General features: G+C 37.9%; 2 non-coding genes across 2 annotated transcripts; both read right to left on the reverse strand.

Moving 5' to 3' along the window:
- Nucleotides 1-322: 322 nt before the first annotated feature.
- On the reverse strand, nucleotides 323-430 carry LOC112760098 (small nucleolar RNA R71). Its single transcript, XR_003180552.1, has one exon. It is a non-coding gene; the product is annotated as a small nucleolar RNA R71 (small nucleolar RNA).
- A 7,719-nt stretch (nucleotides 431-8,149) lies between these two features.
- LOC112761223 (small nucleolar RNA R71) lies at nucleotides 8,150-8,257 on the reverse strand. Its single transcript, XR_003181629.1, has one exon. It is a non-coding gene; the product is annotated as a small nucleolar RNA R71 (small nucleolar RNA).
- Between the last annotated feature and the right edge of the window lie 251 nt (nucleotides 8,258-8,508).

The raw sequence follows: 8,508 nt of genomic DNA on the forward strand, positions 1-8,508 counted from the left end.
AAGAAGCATCTCCATCCCTGCCATTGGAGCAAACAATTTTGAGCTTAAACCTCAATTAGTTTCTCTGATGCAACAGAACTGCAAGTTTCATGGACTTCCATCTGAAGATCCTTTTCAGTTCTTAACTGAATTCTTGCAGATTTGTGATACTGTTAAGACCAATGGAGTTGATCCTGAGGTCTACAGGCTTATGCTTTTCCCGTTTGCTGTGAGAGACAGAGCTAGAGTATGGTTGGACTCTCAACCTAAGGACAACCTGAACTCTTGGGATAAGCTGGTCACGGCTTTCTTAGCCAAGTTCTTTCCTCCTCAAAAGCTTAGCAAGCTTAGAGTGGATGTTCAAATCTTCAGACAAAAGGAAGGTGAATCCCTCTATGAAGCTTGGGAGAGATACAAGGAACTGACCAAAAAGTGTCCTTCTGACATGCTTTCGGAATGGACCATCCTGGATATATTCTATGATGGTCTGTCTGAGCTATCAAAGATGTCACTGGACCATTCTGCAGGTGGATCCATTCACCTAAAGAAAACGCTTGCAGAAGCTCAAGAACTCATTGACATGGTTGCAAACAACCAGTTCATGTACACTTCTGAAAGGAATCCTGTGAATAATGGGATGCCTATGAGGAAGGGAGTTCTTGAAATTGATACTCTGAATGCCATATTGGCTCAGAATAAAATATTGACTCAGCAAGTCAATATGATCTCTCAGAGTCTGAATGGACTGAAAGAATCATACAACAGTACTAAAGAGGCATCTTCTGAAGAAGAAGCTTATGATCCTGAGAACCCTGCAATAGCAGAGGTGAATTACATGGGTGAACCCTATGGAAACACCTATAATCCCTCATGGAGAAATCATCCAAATTTCTCATGGAAGGATCAACAAAAGCCTCAACAAGGCTTTAATAATAGTGGAAGAAACAGGTTTAGCAATAGCAAGCCTTTTCCATCATCCACTCAGCAATAGACAGAGAGTTTTGAGCAGAATCCATCTAGCTTAACAAACATAGTCTCTGATCTATCTAAGGCCACTCTAAGTTTCATGAATGAAAGAAGGTCCTCTATTAGAAATCTGGAGGCACAAGTGGGCCAGCTGAGTAAAAGAGTCACTGAAATCCCTCCTAGTACTTTCCCAAGCAATACAGAAGAAAATCCAAAGAGAGAGTGCAAGGCCATTGATTTAACCATCATGGCCGAACCTACAAGGGAGGGAGAGGACGTGATCAACAAGGAGTTTCCCTTTGAGGAACCAAAGGAATCTGAGGCTCAACTAGAGACCATAGAGATTCCATTGAACCTCCTTCTGCCCTTCATGAGCTCTGATGAGTATTCTTCTTTTGAAGAGAATGAGGATTTTACTGAAGAGCAAGTTGCCAAGTACTTTGGTGCAATCATGAAGTTGAATGCCAAATTATTTGGTAATGAGACTTGGGAAAATGAACCTCCCTTACTAATCAATGAACTGAGTGATCTGGATCAACTGACATTGCCTCAGAAGAAACAGGATCTTGGAAAGTTCTTAATACCTTGTGCCATAGGCACCATGACCTTTGAAAAGGCTCTATGTGACCTTGGATCAGGGATAAACCTCATGCCACTCTCTGTAATGGAGAAACTGGAATCTTTGAGGTGCAAGCTGCCAGAATCTCATTAGAGATGGCAGATAACTCAAAAAAACAGGCTTATGGACAAGTAGAGGACGTGTTAGTAATGGTTGAAGGCCTTTACATCCCTGCTGATTTCATAATCCTGGATACTGGGAAGGATAAGGATGAATCCATCATCCTTGGAAGACCCTTCCTAGCCACAGCAAGAGCTGTGATTGATGTGGACAGAGGAGAATTGATCCTTCAACTGAATGAGGACAACCTTGTGTTTAAAACTCAAGGATCTCCTTCTGTAACCATGGAGAGGAAGCATGAAAAGCTTCTCTCACTGCAGAGTCAACCAAGGCCCCCACAGTCAAACTCTAAGTTTGGTGTTGAATCCCATATTCAAATCTAAGTTTGGTGTTGAGAGGGTCCAACAATGCTCTGAACATCTGTGAGGCTCCATGAGAGCTCACTGTCAAGCTATTGACATTAAAGAAGCGCTTGTTGGGAGGCAACCTAATGTTATCTAATCATATTTATTTATTTTCCATTGTTATTTTATGTGTTCTTTAGGTTGATAATCATGTGAAGTCACAAAAACTACTAAAAAATCAAAAACAGAATGAAAAATAGAATGAAAAACAACACACCCTGGAGGAGAACAGTCTGGCATTTAAACGCTAGAAACAAGCATCTGTCTGGCGTTTAACGCCAGAAACAGGCACCAAGCTGGCGTTTAACGCCAGAAACAAGCATCTACCTGGCGTTAAACGCCAGAAACAAGCTACATTTGGGTGTTTAACGCCAGAAACAGGCAGCAGTCTGGCGTTAAACGCCAGGATTGCACAGCAAGGGCGTTTTACACGCCTAATTGGAGCAGAGATGTTAAGTCCTTGACCCCACTTGATCTGTGGACCCCACCACTTCTTCTCTCCTCTTCACACCTTTTCATAACTCTCTTCCCCAAAATAACCTCCACCAATCACCTCCAATTCCCCTCCAAAACCATCATACACCCACCTACACCCACCCACTCAAATTCAAACCATCACTCCTTCCTTTTCACACACCATAACCACCTTAAACCCCCAGTGGCCGAACCATTCACACACCTCCATCTCCTCCATCTCTTCTTCTTCTCATCCTTTCTTTCTTCTTTTGCTCGAGGACGAGCAAATATTTTAAGTTTGGTGTGGAAAAAGCATTGCTTTTTTTGTTTTTTTACCATAACCACTAATTCCTCAAGGGATGCACTTCCCTCCGCAAAACTATTGGGAACAAATCAATACTTCTCTAGGAGAATTAAGTTCCAACATGGGACAACTAAGGGTGGATCATCAAAAGCACTCCATCATCCTCCATGAAATTAGAGAAGATCAAAGAGCTATGAGGGAGGAGCAACAAAGACAAGGAAGAGACATAGAGGAGCTCAAAAGCACTATTGGTTCTTCAAGAAGAGGAAGACGCCACCCTCACTAAGGTGGACTCATTCCTTAATCTCCTTGTCTATTTATTTTCTGTTTTTGGTTTCCATGCTTCATGTTTAATTATGTTTGTGTCTTTATTATATGATCATTAGTGTATAAGTGTCTATGCCTTAAAGTTATGAATATGAATCCATCACCTCTCTTAAATGAAAACTGTTCTAAAAACAAAAGAACAAGAAGTACATGGTTTCAAATTCATCCTTGAAACTAGTTTAATTATTTTGATGTGGTGGCAATACTTTTTGTTTTCTGAATGTATGCTTGAACAGTGCATATGTCTTTTGAAGTTGTTGTTTATGAATGTTAAATATGTTGGCTCTTGAAAGAATGATGAAAAGGAGAAATGTTATTTGATAATCTGAAAAATCATAAAAATGATTCTTGAAGCAAGAAAAAGCAATGAATACAAAAGCTTGCAGAAAAGAAAAAAATGGCGAAAAAAATAGAAAAATAAAAAGCAAGCAGAAAAAGCCAAAAGCTCTTTAAACCAAAAGGCAAGAGCAAAAAGCCAATAGCCCTTAAAACCAAAAGGCAAGGGTAATAAAAAGGATCCAAGGCTTTGAGCATCAGTGGATAGGAGGGCCTAAAGGAATAAAATCCTGGCATAAACGGCTAAACCAAGCTGTCCCTAACCATGTGCTTGTGGCGTGAAGGTGTCAAGTGAAAACTTGAGACTGAGCGGTTAAAGTCAAGGTTCAAAGCAAAAAAAGAGTGTGCTTAAGAACCCTGGGCACCTATAATTGGGAACTTTAGCAAAGCTGAGTCACAATCTGAAAAGGTTCACCCAATTATGTGTCTGTGGCATTTATGTATCCGGTGGTAATACTGGAAAATAAAGTGCTTAGGGCCACGACCAAGACTCATAAAGTAGTTGTGTTCAAGAATCAACAATTTAAGTTTGGTGTTGTGATGAGCGGATAATTTATACGCTTTTTGGCATTGTTTTTAGTATGTTTTTAGTAGAATCTAGTTACTTTTAGGGATGTTTTTAATAGATTTTATGTTAAATTCACATTTCTGGACTTTACTATGAGTTTGTGTGTTTTTCTGTGATTTCAGGTATTTTCTGGCTGAAATTGAGGGACTTGAGCAAAAAATCAGATTCAGAGGTTGAAGAAGGACTGCTGATGCTGTTGGATTCTGACCTCCCTGCACTCAAAGTGGATTTTCTGGAGATACAGAACTCAAAATGGCGCGCTTCCAATTGCGTTGGAAAGTAGACATCCAGGGCTTTCCATAAATATATAATAGTCCATACTTTGGCCAAGAATAGACGACGTAAACTGGCGTTCAACGCCAGCTTTCTACCCAAATCTGGCGTCCAGCGCCAGAAAAGGAGCCAAAACCAGAGTTGAACGCCCAAACTGGCACTAAAGCTGGCGTTCAACTCCAAGGAGGACCTCTACACGTGTAACACTCAAAGCCCAGCCCAAGCACACACCAAGTGGGCCCCGGAAGTGGATTTATGCATCAATTACTTACTCATGTAAACCCTAGTAGCTAGTTTATTATAAATAGGACCTTTTACTATTGTATTTGGCATCCTGGATTGTATTTTGATCCTGTGATCTCGTTTAGGGGGCTGGCCATATCGGCCATGCCTGGACCTTCACTTATGTATTTTTAACGGTAGAGTTTCTACACTCCATAGATTAAGGTGTGGAGCTCTACTGTTCCTCAAAGATTAATGCAAAGTACTACTGTTTTCTATTCAATTCTTCTTGTTTCTCTTCTAAGATATCCATTCGCACCCAAGAACGTGATGAAGGTGATGATTATGTGTGACGCTCATCATCCTTCTCCCTTATGAACGCGTGCCTGACAAACACTTCTGTTCTACGTGAAATAAGCTAGAATGAATATCTCTTAGATCTCCTAACCAGAATCTTCGTGGCGTAAGCTAGAATGATGGCGGCATTCAAGAGAATCCGGAAAGTCTAAACCTTGTCTGTGGTATTCTGAGTAGGATTCAATGATTGAATGACTGTGACGAGTTCCTAACTCGCGATTGCAGGGCGTTAGTGACGGACGCAAAAGGATAGTAAATCCTATTCCAGCATGATCGAGAACCGACAGATGAATAGCCGTGCCGTGACAGGGTGCGTGAGCATATTATTCACTGAGAGGATAAGATGAAGCCATTGGCAAGGGTGATGCCTCCAGACGATTAGCCGTGCCGTGACAGGGCATTGGATCATTTTCCCGAGAGATGACCGAAAGTAGCCATTGACAGTGGTGATGTATCACATAAAGCCAGCCATGGAAAGGAGTGAGACTGATTGGATGAAGATAGCAGGAAAGCAGAGGTTCAGAGGAACGAAAAGCATCTCCATTCGCTTATCTGAAATTCCTACCAATGATTTACATAAGTATCTCTATCCCTATTTTATTATATAATATTCGAAAACACCATTATCACTTTATATCTGCCTGACTGAGATTTACAAGGTGACCATAGCTTGCTTCATACCAACAATCTCCGTGGGATTCGACCCTTACTCACGTAAGGTATTACTTGGACGACCCAGTGCACTTGCTGGTTAGTTGTATCGAAGTTGTGACATATTATGAATGTGTAATCACGATTACGCGTACCAAGTTGCTCACGTGCCAAGAATAGTTTGAGCCTGGACATCACAATTTCGTGCACCAAGTTTTTGGCGCCGTTGCCGGGGATTGTTCGAGTTTGGACAACTAACGGTTCATCTTGTTGCTCAGATTAGGTAAATTTTCTTTTCAAAAAATTTTTCAAAAATCTTTCAAAATTTTCTCCTTTGTTTTCGAAAAAAAAAATTTTAAAATAAAAATGTTTTCAAAAATAAATTATTCTATGGCTTCAGAATTTTTAAGAATGAATTCTAGTGTTTCATGAAGCATGTTGAAGCCTGGCTGGCTGTAAAGCCATGTCTCAATTCTTATACTCAAGAGAAGAGCTTCTTTATCTTTCTTAGCCAATTGGCTGTTGAATGTAAGGAATGTCAGGCGTGTCATGTCTGAGTTACATACTAAAGCTTGGCTGGCTATTAAGCCATGCCTGACCCTTTGATTGGAGCTTTAGAGCATAAGATTCCTGGAATTCATATTAAAAATTTTGAATCCTTATTTTTTTTCTCTTTTCTAAATGATTTTCGAAAAATATAAAAGAAAAAAATCCAAAAAAATTTAGAAAATCATAAAAATCAAAAATATTTTTCTGTTACTTGTTTGAGTCTTGAGTCATGTTATAAGTTTGGTGTCAATTGCATATGCATCTTGCATTTTTCGAAAATTCTCATGCATTCATAGTGTTCTTCATGATCTTCAAGTTGTTCTTGGTAAGTCTTCTTGTTTGATCTTGATGATTTTTTGTTTTGTGTCTTTTCATGTTTTTCATATGCATTCTTGAATTCTTAGTGTCTAAACATTAAAGAATTCTAAGTTTGGTGTCTTGCATGTTTTCTTTGCATTAAAAATTTTTCAAAATTGTGTCTATGATGTTCATCTTGACATTCATAGTGTTCTTGGTGTTCATCTTGACATTCATAGCATTCTTCCATGCATTCATTGTTTTGATCTAAAAATTTCATGCATTGCATCTTTTTAGTGTTTTTCTCTTGCATCATAAAAAAAAATTTCAAAATTCAAAAAAATATCTTTCCCTTTTTCTCTCATCAAATTCGAAAATTTGAGTTGACTTTTTCAAAAATTTTTAAAATCAAGTTGTTTCTTATGAGTCAAATCAAATTTTCAATTTGAAAATCTTATCTTTTTCAAATCTTTTTCAAAAATCAAATCTTTTTCAAAATTCTTAGTTATTTTCAAAAATTCCAAAAATATTTTTCAAAAATCTTTTTCTTATTTTTATCACAAATTTTCGAAAATAACAATAACAATTAATGTTTTGATTCAAAAATTTCAAGTTTGTTACTTGCTTGTTAAGAAAGATTCAAATTTTGAAATTCTAGAATCATATCTTGTGATTTCTTGTGAATCAAATCATTAATTGTGATTTTAAAAATCATATCTTTTCAAAAATATCTTCTTATCTTATCCTTTTCAAAAATATCTCTTCAAAATATCTTTTCTAACCTCCTAACTTCTTATCTTTTCAAAATTTGTTTCAACTAACTAACTAACTTTTTGTTTATTTCTTAACTTTTTCAAAACTACCTAACTAACTCTCTCTCTCTAATTTTCGAAAATATCTCCCCTCTTTTTCAAAAATTTCTTTTTAACTAATTATTTTTATTTTTAATTTTGATTTAAAAAAAAAATTTCGAAAAAAAATACTAACCTTTTTCAAAAACTATTTTCGAAAATCACTAACTCTTTTTCAAAAATTGTTTTCGAAAATTCACTTCCTCCTCTCATCTTCTTCTACTTGTTTATTGATATACTAACATCTTTCCTTCAACTCACCAAAAATCCGAACCCCCTCTCTCTCTGAGTTCAGATTTTCTTTTCTTCTTTTCTTCTACTTACATAAGGGAACCTCTGTGCTTGGGCAAAAAGGATCCCTATTATTATTATTTTTCTGTGCCTTCTTCTTTGTCATATGAGCAGGAGCAAGGACAAGAACATTCTTGTTGAAGCAGATCCAGAACCTGAAAGGACTCTGAAAAAAAATTAAGAGAAGCTAAAATACAACAATCCAGAGATAACCTTTCAGAAATTTTCGAACAGGAAGAGGATATGGCAGCTGAAAATAATAATAATGTAAGGAAGATGCTTGGTGACTTTACTGCACCTAATTCCAATTTACATGGAAGAAGCATCTCCATTCCTGCCATTGGAGCAAACAACTTTGAGCTGAAACCTCAATTAGTTTCTCTGATGCAGCAGAACTGCAAGTTTCATGGACTTCCATCTGAAGATCCTTTTCAGTTCTTAACTGAATTCTTGCAGATATGTGATACTGTTAAGACTAATGGAGTAGATCCTGAAGTCTACAGGCTCATGCTTTTCCCTTTTGCTGTAAGAGACAGAGCTAGATTATGGTTGGATTCTCAACCCAAAGACAGCCTAAACTCTTGGGATAAGCTGGTCACGGCTTTCTTAGCCAAGTACTTTCCTCCTCAAAAGCTGAGCAAGCTTAGAGCTTATGTTCAAACCTTCAGACAGAAAGAAGGTGAATCCCTCTATGAAGCTTGGGAAAGATACAAATAGTTGACCAAAAAGTGTCCTTCTGACATGCTTTCAGAATGGACCATCCTAGATATATTCTATGATGGTTTATCTGAGCTATCTAAGATGTCACTGGACACTTCTGCAGGTGGATCCATTCACCTAAAGAAAACGCCTACAGAAGCTCAAGAACTCATTGACATGGTTGCTAATAACCAGTTCATGTACACTTCTGAAAGGAATCCTGTGAGTAATGGGACGCCTATGAAGAAGGGAGTTCTTCAAGTTGATACTCTGAATGCCATATTGGCTCAGAATAAAAT

Source organism: Arachis hypogaea, chromosome 16 (assembly GCF_003086295.3).
Source record: "Arachis hypogaea cultivar Tifrunner chromosome 16, arahy.Tifrunner.gnm2.J5K5, whole genome shotgun sequence".
NCBI classification, from domain to species: Eukaryota; Viridiplantae; Streptophyta; class Magnoliopsida; order Fabales; family Fabaceae; genus Arachis; species Arachis hypogaea.